The sequence below is a fragment of the Macaca mulatta genome, chromosome 7 (assembly GCF_049350105.2).
Source record: "Macaca mulatta isolate MMU2019108-1 chromosome 7, T2T-MMU8v2.0, whole genome shotgun sequence".
NCBI classification, from domain to species: Eukaryota; Metazoa; Chordata; class Mammalia; order Primates; family Cercopithecidae; genus Macaca; species Macaca mulatta.
Window position 1 is genome coordinate 48,801,300 of NC_133412.1, and position 15,272 is coordinate 48,816,571.

Sequence of the window (15,272 nt, forward strand, 5' to 3'; positions counted from 1 at the left end):
AGTGTTCATGAGAGGGAACCCCTTGGGGAGTGGTTCTTGACCTTTGCTGCCCATTAGAATCACCTAGTAAATTCAAAACAAAAAGAAAACCAGACTATTGGGCTCCCTTCCATGTCTGAGGTGGGGTCCAGCTGCTTGCAGCTTTATGAGCATCACAGGTGATTCTAAGGTATGGTTAGGATTGGCAGCTATCGGATGGAGGGGGTTGCTAGAAGCTGTGCAAACTCTAAAACTAGTTGCTAACTCCTGTCCTCTCCCTGAAGATTCCCCTTGCAGAGCATCCCCTTCTCTTCTATGCACCTCTTTATTTTTCTGCCAAACAGAATAGAAAGGAGAAGCAGCCAAAGACCTGTTGACAACATTGTTGTCTCAGAGGCTTCCTGACAGGAGGCTGAAATGGGCAGCAGCCACTGTCCTAGAATAGCTGGAAAGGAGCCATGTTTCTGGAGCAGTTCCCAAAAAACTTGTCTCTGACAGCAGAAGGTGTCACTCCCCTCGCTTTCTTTACCTTTTGTGAATTTTGGAATGCAGAGGGTCTCATCGAGAGGAAATGTTTTCACACAGAGACTCCCCAACTCTCAGCCCCACGGTTTTCCTCTCTGCTCAGTGGCCGGCCTCCCAAATTTAGACTCGCGCCCCCTTCACGGCTGCCACTCATGCTTTACCGAATTGCTGTTTGTGGAAGTCACCAACACACCCTAAACAGCACTTCTTCTCTTTGCTCTCCCTGAACCATCCGACTCTGTTGATCACTCTCTTTTCCTGGGGACCTAATTTTTCTGCTTCCTCTCCATTCCTTCTCTGTGTCCTTTACTAACCTCTTTGCCTTCTCCTGCTCCTTAGTGGGAGCATTTCCCCAGGGCCACCATCTTTGTCCCATAGCACTTCTCTACACACCGTCCTTCCCCTGGGATCCCTTCCCCAGATCCATGGCACAGGTCTGACTGATGTTCTGAGTCCCAGTCTCCTAACAGTGTCTGTAGAACTTCTGGTGCCCACCAAATTGGCCCTGTCTCTGGATTCCCCCATTTTCCTTCTGGGCACCAGTGTCTCTGCTGATCTCCTAGACATGGGTTCTTGGATGCATTAAACTCTGTTATCCGGTTCATGTCTGGTTCGTCTTTCCTTTGTGCTGCCTCTCACATTGGCCATTCCTGCCTTTGCCCATCTGTTAATTATTTGCTGCGTGCCGGGCATAGTGCTACGTACATCTGTTATTCCAGTTAAACTTCACAGCAACCTTATGAATCAGTGGACAGGATTATTATTATCCCTGTTTTGTCTCTGAGGAGACAGCCTTGGAGATGGATAGGAACCTTGACTGACTAGTGGTGGAACAGAAATTCAAGCTCATCCTGAGCCTCTGAACTCTCACTCTTCAGTGCCGTACTCGGTTGCTGCCTCCTTGCCGCTGCTCTCAGTGGCTTCCCAGCGCATAGGGAATAAAGACTTAGCCCTTGGATCAGCACACAAGGCATTTCTAGATCTACCCTAGCCCACTGTTGCAATCTCATCTCCTTTTATCCTTCCACGTATGAGTCAGTCCCACATGAACCGGTTTACTCCCAGGTCTCAGGGTCTCTTCATACTTTTCCTCCTCTACATTTTTGCCCAAATCCTTGGTGACATCTGATACACCAAGGGCAGCATCACCTCCTATGCTTAGCCTTCTTCTTTTTATTTATTTATTTATGTTTTTGAGACAGAATCTCACTCTGTCGCCTGGGCTGGAGTGTAGTGGCAGGATCTTAGCTCACTGCAACCTCCGCCTCCCGGGTTGAAGCAATTCTCCTGTCTCAGCCTCCGGAGTACCTGGGATTACAGGTGCCCACCACTAGGCCCAGCTAATTTTTTTTTTGTATTTGTAGTAGAGACGGGGTTTCACCATGTTGGCCAGGCTGGTCTTGAACTCCTGACCTCATGATTTGCCCACCTCAGCCTCCCAAAATGCTGGGATTACAGGCGTGGGCCACCGTGCCCGGCCTTCTTGACCTTTCCAAACTGTCCAAATTCCAAAAGCCTTTTTTTTCGGTGTGTACTTTCTTGTGTTTTAAATTCCTTTGGTGGATTTTATTTTTATTATTTATTGATTTATTGAGATGGAGCTCTGTCACCCAGGCTGGTGTGCAGTGGAGCCATCTCGGCTCACTGCAATCGCCACCTCCCAGGTTCAAGTGATTCCCTTGCCTCAGGCACCCAAGTAGCTGGGATTACAGGTGCGTGCCACCATGCCCCAATAATTTTTATATTTTTAGTAGAGGCAGGGTTTCACCATGTTGGCCAGGCCGGTCTTAAACTCCTGGCCTCAAGTCCGCTTGCCTTGGCCTCCCTCCCAAAGTGTTGGGATTACAGGTGTGAACCACCACACCTGGTTCCTTTGGTGAATTTTGAAGTGAACCTGTTCTCAACAGTTTTTTCAGGTATTTCAGCGTTATTCTCCTAGACGGGTTATAAACTCTTTAGGATGGGAACTACACTTATTTCAGTGTCCTACAGTTCCTAGCATGCTTCCTTGCTAGAGCTGACCTTCCTAGAGTTGACTTATTTTGACTTCATGCTCTTGTCCATGACAGCTGTCTGTCAATATGAATTGACAATATGTGTGCAGGACAGTATGAATAAGGATGTGAGATGCTGCCCTACCCTCGGGGAGCTGTTCTGCTAAGGTGCCCAGATCCGCCAACAGCCCTCTGCACTGCTGTAATCTCTTGTTAGATTAGTTTTCCATCCTTCATGGGAATCGTTTTTCTTCCTACATTTCTGTTTTTAAAGTTTGCATAAAATGGAGACTTGGCTGCACACCAGGGAGGTTTAGGAGAGAAATGAGCGGTGGGACCTCCCCAGCCAAACCTGGCTGCAAACCGCTGACTGCACAGGAATACGAATGACTTCTAGTTGGATGGGCGGGGATCCTGGGGGACGCTCTTCATTTCTGCTTTTGATCAGGAGCTGGGCCAGCTTTGGAAATCTGAGTGTTGGCACAACCCTCAAATGGTCCTCCTGCTCTGTTATCGTCTGGGGTTTCTTACTGGGTATCCACACTCAGAAAGGACCCCCCTTTCCTGTAAGCTTGCTTCTCACTGACTGGCACAGCATGATGATTAGGGCGGTGGTAGAGGTGTGGGCCATACGGAACTACGAGCATAGTTTTCACAAGCACTTAAACTTGAACAGAACAAGATTAACAATATTAACATGCATTACACTGAGACATGACGCACAGGGAAATACCTCTAGGTACCCTTGGGACAACTGTAATGATCATGACTTAGGATTTCCAGATTCTCCTGACTGCTTGGACTTGATTCCAGGCCCAGGTCACAGAACCTTGGTTACCTAAAGGAAGAACGGCCAGGGTTGGTGATATGGTTTGGCAGGGTTGGTGATATGGTTTGGCCCCCACCCATATCTCATCTATAATTCCTACGGGTTGTGGGAGGGACCCGGTGGAGATAATTGAATCGTTGTGGCGGTTCCCCCATACTGTTCTCATGGTAGTGAGTAAGTCTCGTGAGAGTCAATGGTTTGATAAGGGGCTTCGCCTTTCGCCTGGCTCTCACTTTCTCTTGCCTGCTGCCACGTAAGACATGCCTTTATCCTTCTGCCATGATTGTGAGGCCTCCCCAGCCACGTGGTACTGTGAGTTTGTTAAACCTCTTTTTCTTTATAAATTCCCAGTCTCGGGTATATCTTTATCAGCAGCTTGAAAAAGGACTAATACAGTTGGTGAGAATACAGAAGTACAGGCTAGGTATGTTCTGTTTCTTTTCTCTAATAGGTGAGAGAAACAGACACCTCCATCTATTTTCACAAACTGGGATTGCTCTTCTTTCCACTGAGTGGATGTTGCCTCCTCCAGCTTGGCCCCGGCCACCTGCTACTGAGAAGCCCAGCTCACCCAAGTCCTTGTTACTAAGGGCACTGCAGAGGGGTCTGGAAATAGTCTGCCATTTCCACAATCAGGGTGGGGGCATGGATTTGGCCCCTCTGGGCACCTGTGGGAGTGTAAGGGTATAATTTCTCTACCGACCCCATCCCGTGTGGCCTGTTGCCCCGCTGGGCCCGGTTCCTATGTGTCACTCATTCTCTTACTAAAGCCAAGGCTTGACCCAGCATGCAGGCCCCATTTGGAAAGGCCCCTACAAAGTCATTTAGATCCTACCAGTCCTATCTCCAAAGCAGCTCCTGGTTCATAGTATCCTTTAAGTGCCTCAAAAACCATGCATAACTCTGGCTTCTGGACACCAGCTGTTCCCGGTCTTCAGTGCACATTCGCCTCGGTGGCTCCCACCTACACTGTTGGATTATAAGACACAGCCCATGGCTCTTCTGCAGAGGAATGAAAACTACATATATTTATACCCTGTGGGATGTTACATCTGGAATTCCAGTTGGAGAAGCTGCCCTGGGAAAGCCCGCGGCCACCACAGAAGCAGAAACAGGAATGAAGCACAGCCTGGCGTTCCAGAGCCCAGCACGGGGCTGGGACCATGTCTGTTGTAGTCCACCATGTGGAATGGGCCCTCCGCACTCTCACTAGGGGCTGTTTTTCCAAATCAGTAAATATTTATCCACTGCTTTTATGGGCAAGGCCTCGTGTTAATTCGTTGTAGAGGGTAGAAAAGCAATAATGTTTGGGAAGGTATGTAACTGTACTCAGTCTACGGGAGACACTAAGAAGTATTAAAATCTATAGAGATGTATATGCATCCCTATATGGGATGTTTTCCATCCCAAAATATAAAAAGAGTACGAACAAAATAAGTCAATCCTAGGAAGGGCAACTCTAGCATATATAAAAAGACAATGAAGAAATGTTGAGTTTAGCAAAAGACAGCCTCTCTTCTGGGATGCAGAGTGGTTTGGGATGCCAGAAATGGGAAGAGTCTAGTAGATGGAGCCAGGGAGGGAGGACAATTATCTGGTCACTAGAAGGGTGTAGTGGGAAGGTGAGAATGAATGAGGTTTTCTGACAATACCAAGTAGACCCCTCTAGGGTGCACAGAAGGAATTTGTGTTTGTAGATTGGAGGTAGGGGGTGGCCAGGGGAGGGCCAGTAACAACTCCAGTTAAAAAGGTAGGTTGAGTCCCTACTAGAGAGACCTTAAATACCAGGTTAGGCAAGATAGACTTTATCCTTCTGGTACTGAGGATCCACTGAAGCCCTTTGAGCTAAGGGGGAGACACTGATAAAGGTGGTATTTTAGGAGGGTTTCTCTGGAGGTGTGTGTCGGGTGGATGGGGTACGGGGAGAGACTGGTGGCAAGGAGACCACCTGGGAGTCATAATAATACTGGTGATAGCTATCAGTTATTGAGCATCCCCTATGTTCAGGACACTGTGCAATGTGATATCTGTCATATTCAATACCTGCAAGCTGAGTACACTTGACCAATGAGGAAACTAAGGCTTATTCATGTTGAATAGCCAGTGCGTCCACCCATTTGTGTTGCTATAACAAAATGCCCGAGACTGGGTAGTTTATAAAGAACAGAAACTTATTTCTTACAGTTCTGGGGGCTGAAAAGTCCAAGTTCCAGGTGCTAGCATCAGGTGAGGGCCTTCTTGCTGCATCCTCACATAGTGGAAAGCAGAAGGGCAAAAGGCTGACTGCTGAGTCCTCACAGGGCAGAAGAGCAAGCCAGCTGAAGGTGGCAGAAGCTTCTTTTATAAGGCCCTTAATCCCATTCATGAGGGAGGGATCTTCAAGGCCTAATCACCTCCTAGAGACCCCACTTCTTAATATTACCACATCGGCAGCACCTCAATTTTGAAGGAGACACATTGAAACCATAGCAACCACCCAGAGTCCCAGAGCTTATAAATCACAGAACAAGCATTTGAAGTCAGGACTGCTTGCTTTCAAAGCCAGGCTACAGTAGGTAAAGTTTTCTGCTAAGCACTCTATGATCCAAATTAGGGGAATTATAATCAAATTGAAAAAGAGAGATTATTGAAAGAATCCAGAAGACTTGATAACTGACCAGGTTGGAGGAGTGAAGGAGACAGAGAGAGAAAAAGAATGACTCCACTTTGTGGCCTTGGCTTTAGGGACAGTGGCAGTATTGCCACCAGACACCAAGTATCATCAGGAGGAGGTGCTCTTGAGTGGGACAGATGAGAAGATAGTGAGATGAGTTTCAGAAATGTGGCAATCAAGGTGGTGGCAGAAATGCCAGGCAGCTGTTGTCAGTCATATTCTCTGGCTTACGTTCTAGACAAGCTGTGAGCATGGGCAAGCAGGAACATGGGAAAGAGAAAGCTTCTGGTGTTAGGGGGAGATTCTAAATGAGGAATAGCAGCAGAAGCAGATGTCAGAGAGGCAGGGAGAGGAGGAAGATGGCATCATGGTGTGCGTGGCAGAAACCAGTGGAGGAGTTGGTTCCAGGTGGGTTGTCAAGACTGCCATACATTTCAGAGAAGTCAAGGCTAGGACTCCTGCATGAAGGTGGAAGGACTCATTCAACCCACTATGCATTCATTAGGTAGTTTCCATCTGCCTGGCCTTGTATTTGGGGCAAGAAAAAGAGAAAGATGAGTCTCTCTGCTCTTGAAAGCCCCAGGAAACCTTCTTAAAACAGACCTGGGTTGAAATGCGCCCTTCTGCTTAGTGCAAGAGAGCTATTCTCCGAGCTTCTGTTTCCTTTACAAACCTTATGAGACCTGCCCCACAGGGTTATCCTGGGAATCAGGGCCGATGCATGGCCAGCACTCAGCACAGTCCCTAGAGTGTGATAGCTCGATTATGCTTAGAACCCATAAGGACAAATAAGAGAGGAAAGGACTGTTTCTGGGGCCTTCCTACCAGATGCAGGGAAGCCTACCTTCCTTGGAAGTGGCCCTCTCTTCAACGGTTTGGGCAGTTCAGTCCAACACCTTTGATTTCTGCTGCCTCATGTGGCTTTTCAGTACTAAAAAGAATCTCCTGTTTCTAGAACTCATGCCTTAAATGTGTTTTGAAGCCCAGATGTTCCAACAGTGCTCCCTTTCATTTTCATTTCCCAAGTTCAACGATCAGACCCCCTTCCACAAGTTGGTAGAGCTCTCATTTGTCATCGTGGGAAAGCAGCCAGTGTGCTTCCTGGCAGATGAGAGGGTCCCCAGAGTGCTCCAAGGCTTAGGACAGCAGAGTGAGCTCCACTGGCTGAGCTCGGTGCTCCATGGGCTTTGTGGATTGGCCTTTGCTCTCCACGGGCCACCAAGAAGAAGGTTGCACCTGCTGCCCCCACTGGACTGTCAGGTTCTGTGTTTCTCTGCCTGAGGGTCTCACTGAATACCTGCCACCTGTCTGTGCCCTGAATAGCCTTACTGGGCTCTGAGAAGTGAGCAAGTGGTTATAGGATGCTGACCTTATGTGTATTTGGCACTCCTGGGTGACTGGGGTATGGGGATGGGGTTGATGCCACAAATGGAAAGGCTCTCAGAGGAATATATATGTGTGACTTAGAAGCTGGAGAATGCAGTCAGGCATGGTGGCTCAGGCTTGTAATTCCAACACTTTGGGAGGCCAAGGTGGGAGGATCACTTGAGCTCAGGAGTGTGCGACTAGCCTGGACAATATAGTGAGATCCCATCTCTACAAAAAATAAAAATAAACAAATTGACCAGGCATGGTGCCATGAACCTATAGACCCAGCTACCTGGGAGGCTGAGGCTGGAGGATTGCTTGAGCCCAGAAGTTTGAGGCTGCAGTGAGCTATGATCACAGTTGTGCCATTGCACTCCAGCCTGGGCAAGAGAGCAAGACACTGTCTTTAGAGAGAAAAAGGGCTGGAGAATGCAGTGGGGAAAAGAAATCAAAGCAGGAATGGGAAAAGCCAACAAGGTTGTTGCCAGCTGAGGCTGGCACAGAAGACTGTTCTGCCCAAACGCCACTTTCTTCACTTGTCTCTTCCCGGCAGACAGCTGTGTCCCCTTTCTTTGTAGTAAGCCTGTCTTAGGCCTATATCCAGGACACTGAGAATTCTTGCATATCAGGCTGGGAGGACCTTCAGGGGTCACCCGTTCCTCCCCTACTCTCTCCTTTTCCTAGTTGAACAGTTGCCTCAGTTCACCCAAATCACTATCTTAGTGTCATTTCAAGTGTAGCTTTGGCCTAGAGGGTGTTATGGGTCGGAAGGATGCTCAAATCCATGGTAAGGAGGTTGCTAATCTTTCATGGTCTACCTCCTCCTCCTGGCCAGGTATCCCTGGCATTCGGGAACCCCAGCTGACATATGTGGGCTCTAGATAGAGTTAACTCTTGTAGCCAGGCATGTGGGGACACTCCACCATCCACTAATAGGGATGACCTCTATGTCTTTGAATAAAACTTCCCGTATAACCCAATTATTGCAAGGACTCTGCCTCTACCATTTAATGAATCAGAGAGACATTCCTTTTCATCCTACTTGGCCAGCCCTAGTCTGAGTATATTCACAATTTCACTTTATTAGTATCAAGTTTGGTCAACTGGCTTAAGAAGTTCTCCTAATAGTAGATTCCCTGGGAATCCCCTACTGTGTATTTTATTAGTGACCTTATTTAAAAATAGCCTATGTCAACAGCCACTAGTGATGCACCAAGAAACAAACTGGCCTCCCTGGACTCTTTGCATGGATGCCACAGCACATTAGAGGCAGAACCAGGGATGCCACTCAGGGTCCCCGTGTGTCCTCACATAATCTCATTCCCTTTGGACCTTTTCTTTTTGAATCTTTGCTCCCTATGATTTTGTGCCCCACCCCCTTCCTCCTTTCAGTTGCGATGGCCATGCTCTGGGGACTAGATTATTTTGCTTTTCTCTTCTCTGCACAAGTCAGAACTGGGGCTCTGCGGAGAAGAAGGCTGAGAGGTGTCCAGGACATGCCTGGCTTATTGTAGAGTGGGTTTTCTCACCCGAGACACTGTTGACATTTTGGGCCAGATAACTCTGTGTGTGTGTGTGTGTGTGTGTGTGGTGTGGTGTGTGTGTGGGGTGTGTGAGTGGTGTGTGTGTGTGGTGTGTGTGTATGCGTGGCATATGAGTGGTGTGTGTGTGGTATATGTTGTGTGTTGTGTGTGGTGTGTGTGTGGTATGTGGTGTGTGGTGTGTGTGGTGTGTGTATGGTGTGTGAGTGGTGTGTGTGGTGCATGTGTGTGATGCATGTATGGTGTGTGTGTGGTGAGTGGTGTGTGTGTGGTGTGTGTGTGGTGTGTGCGTATGGCGTGTCAGTGGTGTGTGTGTGTGGTGTAGTGTGTGTGATGTGTGAGTGCTGTGTGTGTGGTGTGTGTGGTGTGTGTGGTGTTTGTGTAGTGTGTGTGGTGTGTGTGTGGTATGTGGTGTGTGTGGTGTGTGTATGGTGTGTGGGTGGTGTGTGTGGTGCATGGGTGGTGTGTGTGTGTGATGCATATGTGGGGTGTGTGTGTGGTGTGGTGTGTGTGTGTGGTGTGTGAGTGGTGTGTGTGTGGTGTGTGTGTGGTGTGTGTGTATGGCATGTCAGTGGTGTGTGTGTGGTGTGTGTGTGTGAGTGGTGTGTGTGGTGTGTGTGGTGTTTGTGTAGTGTGTGTGGTGTGTGTGTGGTATGTGGTGTGTGTGGTGTGTGGTGTGTGTATGGTGTGTGGGTGGTGTGTGTGGTGCATGTGTGGTGTGTGTGTGATGCATGTGTGGTGTGTGTATGTGTGTGTGGTGTGTGTGTGGTGTGTGGTGTGTGTGTGGTGTGTGTATGGTGTGTGGGTGGTGTGTGTGGTGCATGTGTGGTGTGTGTGTGATGCATGTGTGGTGTGTGTGGTGTGTGGTGTGTGTGGTGTGTGTGTGGTGTGTGGTGTGTGTATGGTGTGTGGGTGGTGTGTGTGGTGCATGTGTGGTGTGTGTGTGATGCATGTGTGATGTGTGTATGTGTGTGTGGTGTGTGTGTGGTGTGTGGTGTGTGCGTGTGGTGCATGTGATGTGTGTGTGTGTGTGCATATGGCAGGGTGTCTGAATTGTCTCATGTCTCCTGGTGGGCAAAATTGCCTCTGGTTGAGAACTGTTGTTCTAGAAGCAGCTGCAGTCATAGGTATTTCAGAGGCCTCTGCAGCCATCCCCAGGCTTCTCCCTTAGTCGGGAGTATCTGAGTGCTAGGGGTGGTGGAGGGCATTTTCCAGCGCTCCCTCCACATTCCTGAGTCCAGCACGCTTCCCTTTCATTTTTGTGACTCTTCTTTTAGCCAGAAACCACATCGCTTCTCACATGGGTCTGTTGTTCGCCGAGTCCTTGTTGTTCCAGACAGGCTGGTCTGCAGCTTCTCTGACTTTGCACATTGTGTTGACTCGGGGGAGGGTGGTGGATGGAGCATGGGACATCCTGAACTGCTGTCCTGGATTGGCTTCTCATTGGCGGTGTGGCTTAGAGTGCTTTGTCTGTAATGTTGGCACTGGATCCTGGTGAACTTTTCACGTTATTGGATGGTATTATGGCCGAGGACCCTGAAATGCCTGAAGCCTGCTTGTGGGATTATCAAAGGAAAAAGAATCTGAGAATAGTAGCAAATGGGAAACAAAGTCTGATGTGTCTTGTAATAATGCACTAGTTATGTTGCTGAGAGGTCTCATGCTAATTATCAAGTGCTCAAAGCCGTTGTTCTGAATAATGGTTCTGAAAAGGGTTAAGTGTTTGAAAGTTTTATACTTGTAGTAACCAAATAATTTTTTTCTCTAAGAATTTAATTAATAAATGCTTTTAGTGGCCACAAAGTATATTTTAGTAAACTTTGTAGGCCATGATCATCATAATCCATTGTTATAATCAATAAAGTATACAATTGAAATAAGATGTGGGGGTGCACGGAGTGAAAATGCAATGCAGCTCCATCCACAACCATCAAGGGCAACAGATGTGTGAGATGCCATATGTTTGTGGCAAGCCCACAATGGAGCTGTGTCATGTCTCGCGAGCAGCCGCCTTTCCCATGCCCCAAGCTGGCTTCCCTTTGCGAATTTCTTTGTGCCCTGTATCCATGTGATGGTGGCTGTGCTCACTTGTAATCATTCCCATTATATTGAGTTCACAGTATAAAGACTTATGCTGTGAATCAAATGCCTGGAAACACTATCTGGGTTGGTGCCTAATGACCCCCAGTGCTGACTTCCATTAAAGTCAAGTGTCATATGTAGCTTGAACTTGAGGCCTAAATAGAGCCTTCTGTCTTCTTTAGGCCCAATGACCAACATTCCCAAGTGGTTGGTTTAAAAAAAAAGGGATGGAGGACTCCATGATGTAGAAGAAAGGGCCAGGAGGATGAGGGCTTTCATAGTGGTACTTCTGCTCACCAATAAATGTGGTCTATTTGGCCATCTGGGATGCTAAACACATTAGCAACTCTCCTATGGATCACATGAGGATGATATTGATCTCACAGGCTCAGGGTGTGGATTAAATGACTTTACGAATGTATTCAAGTAGAATTTTTACTATTAAACACACTGGATCTCAGGCCTCAGACAGCTAGAAAATCCAAAGTTACCTCCCATCTCTCCAAACTGGTACTGCCTGTAACATAGCAGAATCGGCTTGCCCATGCAGTGCCTCCAAGGGCACCTTTGGTCTCCCATGTAATTGACTATGAGCATTGGAAATAGCTGTGGTTTTTAATACAGTGATATTTCCTCTTCAGGGACTCCAGCCCCTCGTCTAGTTTCAACAACTGCTAGCTCAGTCCCAAGGCGTGGTTCTTGTTTCTTCCTTGTCTAATGGAGAGAGTGTTTGCATTTGCACAGGGTTTTCAATGAGCTGTAAGCTGTTGGCTCTGAGAGGGATTCTTGGCTCTGAGCCAGGGGGACTTGAAATGTTTGGGGAAGCCTAGGAGGGCTGCTGAGAGAGGCTCCTTTCTGCTGTACATATGGTTCATGTCGACATGGGCAGAAGGCAAGAGGAGCCCGCTTTGGTAGCACAGGCACTGCTGCAGTGCTCAGTTCTTTGCCAGAGCAAGGAATCTGGCCTGGGCAACTTCTCCTGTGAATATCCGGGGCCAGAAGATTCAGATCAAGCCAAAGATCTATTAAGAGGGGCCCCTTTTTCTCATGGCAGAAATAGTGGTGGGAGCTCCCAATTTGGCTGTTGTTGGTGGTCTGGACCGTAGAGTTCTCAAGATGGAAGTAATTTCCAGAGATTTTCTCTTTCAGGGGAGACCACACCTAAGCCATCCCTGAAAGATAGATCTGTTCAATCTGGAACTGCTCTAGGAAGGGGACTTTGCATCCCCCATCCTTGGTAACATCGTCTGTTTGTAATGATCTGTGCCTTTGTCTTGTCACCCGAATCTCTTTAGCTGAGGCCTGTTTACCTTTCTCTCAGTAGAACTGCTCTTTGTGGACTTGAAGGTCATTGTTTAGGGTGGCCATCTCTTGGCTACTTTCCTGTCTGCTAAATCATTTCAACTCTAGCACTTTTGGGTAGTGGCCAGGACAGTGCAGTGCTTCTCAAACATCTCCACCAAAATGCCCCGCCAGCAAAAGAGTGTGAATATATGCACCCATACACACACGTACACAGATGGCCTGGGGAAGCCCAAAGTGGCCTATTGAAGGCTCGGAATTTTCTTGAAGGCTACTATTTTATTTAAACATTCATCAAAATGTGACATCTGTTCCCAAAAGATAACTGGTTGTTCTAATTTTTAAAACAACGTTTTAAATTACTTATCATCAGGAAAAAAATTCAACCGTTTTCCCCCGTTTTGTAAAAAGCCCTTGAGGAATCTGATAACCTGGGAAGATGCCACATGCTTTCTTGGGGTACTGTCTGGCGCTTCTTGACATGCTGCTAGCAACCCCAGCTAGAGAAGCCTGGTTGTGGGGTGGGGGGGCATCTCTTGGTTGCTGGAGCAGGCCGAACTGAGTTTGAATTCTCGCAGCATTGCTTCCCAGCAGCGTAACCTTCAGCAGATTACATCAGCTTCTCAGCTCTTCCCATCTGGCAGGGTGCATTCATTCAACAACCACTGAGCACCTACTATGTGCCAGGTGCTGTTATAGGAGCTGGGCTAGAAAGGAATAGGACACACAAAGTTCCTCCATAGAATGAAGCATTTCTACTTCAGATGGGAGGAATGGACAATAAACAGGAAAGCAAATAAAAACATTTCAGACTGTGATGACTATGAGGAAAATGAAACACAGCAATGTGGTTGTGTGTGTGTGTACCCATACATGCTCACTAGTGTAGATGGTGTGGCCAGGGGAGGCCTCTTTGAAGATGCGATATGTGAATTCAGGTCTGATTGATAAAGTGGAGCCAACTGCGAGGATTAAATAAAGTAAGTTAGTAAAGTGCTGGCAATGTGGGAGGGGCTTAGCAGGCATTGCCTCTGTTTCTTCAAGAAGCAAAGAAATATTTAAACAAGGGGAAATCGATTTTATAGGTTGTTAGATGTGACTGGAAAGATCTTAAAAGGGCACCCATGGAATTCGATTGTGTGAATATTTTGGAAATAATGCAGTCAGAAAATGTGTTTGCATCCCAAATTGTGGCACCTCTTTCAGGGATGGCTACTCAGTGGTACACCTTTGTGAGAGGATTTTTCCATTGAGTTAGCACCGGGGCCCTTGATACTTAGTATCTTTTCCTTTGTTGGAGAGGCCCAGGTATTTTGGTTTTTTACTCACCTGTTGCCATGACCTGCTCCCACAGAGCATGTAAATATCTTCACTTCCTTAACTGACTCATATCAGGTTTGCACTGTAGCCAGTTAAGTATATGGGAAGACTAACATCATTATTATCTCCTTAGGGATGTACTGTTCTTTGCAAGACAGTACATTTTCTAAAATATGCCAGCTCCTTTTCTAAAGTATTGTTCTTTTATACATAAAAATAAGAATAACTAAACCCTAAACTAACAAGCGTACAGGACTTTTTGGTCCACAAAGCCCTTTCATACTTAGTATTTGGAACTCACAGGAGCCTTAAGAACTAAGTACCAAGGGGCAGTGAGAGAGAAGAGTCTGAGCTTCAGAATCAGCCAAACCTGGGTTCCAATCCTGATTCTGAGCCTCAGCTATAATTTTTCAAAAATTAATACAAACAATAGGGGTACTAAAAAGATCAGCAGTTGCCAGGGGTTGAGGCAAGGGAGGGATGAATAGACAGAGCAGAGAGGATTTTTAGGGTGGTGAAAAGGCTCTATAAGATATTACACTGATAGGTGCATGTCATTATGCATTTGTCTAGACCCATAGAACGTGCTACACCAAGAGTCAACTCTAATGTAATCTGTGGACTTTGGGTGATTATGATTTAGCAATATAGGTTCATCAGTTGCAATAAATGTACCACTTTGGTGGAAGATACTGATAATGTGGGGAGGCTATGTATACATGGGGGCAGGGAGAATATGGGCTATCTTTGAACCTTCCTTTCAATTTTGCCGTGAACCTAAAACTGCTCTAAAAATAAAGTCTTTTAAAATTAAAAAAAACAAAAAAACAATGATTTATGACCTGAGGACCCATACCCGCTGGAGTCTTGAATATACCCCCCGGAGCATGTTCTTGGTGGTCTGGAACTTAAATTTGACTTTTTTTAAGTTTAGGATTTTCATTTGGATGATAACTTGAAAATGTTAATATGAGTCTGTTCTGATAATCTGAGTGACAATTGATTGAGTATCTTGGTTTCAGTGAGAAAAGATTTTTAAATTTTGAATCCACAAAAGGGTTACCGATCTCCAAAGACTCTATCCCACAGATATCATGGCATGTGCACCTTTCAGCTGTATTGTACGGGTTCTGTCTTTTGTGGCCCAGCTCACAATAGCTCATTAGCAATAAGTGTAGTGCTAAACATTAGTGAATTTTTTTTGCATTAAGCAGCATTTTAAATTTTAGCCTCATGGATTGGCCCTTCAAAATAATGGATTGGTAATTTAAAACAAGTTCATTTTTCAAAAGAAAAAAATAAATGATGATCTGTCATGCTCAAATTCAAAAGAATCTGTCAATAAGTGAAACTTAAAAGACTTAAATACATCCTGCAATCATGCCCAACAATGTCTATTAACTGCCCATCCCATTAACCATCCATCCCATTAAATTCGTATTGTTAATTTGAATTTGTATTAGTTTTCAATTTTGTAGTTATTTCATTCATAAGTTGTTTTTAGTTTTATAGTTGGGTAAGAGCAAAATAGGTGTAAGGAATTTATACCTGATTTTGTTTCACAACTTGGGGTATGGGACACACAAAAACAGAAATGATAGTGAAATATAGTGTACTCACAATGGATGCCTAAAGGGCAGAGCCACCATCCTTACTTGGGAGTTGGGTAATCTGCAAAG

The 15,272-nt window shown here is 46.3% G+C and overlaps 1 protein-coding gene across 2 annotated transcripts in view; it reads left to right on the forward strand.

The window, feature by feature from the left end:
• THSD4 (thrombospondin type 1 domain containing 4) overlaps window positions 1-15,272 on the forward strand; it is a 698,888-nt gene that overhangs the window by 84,654 nt on the left and 598,962 nt on the right. The gene's annotated exons all lie outside the window — the stretch shown is intronic.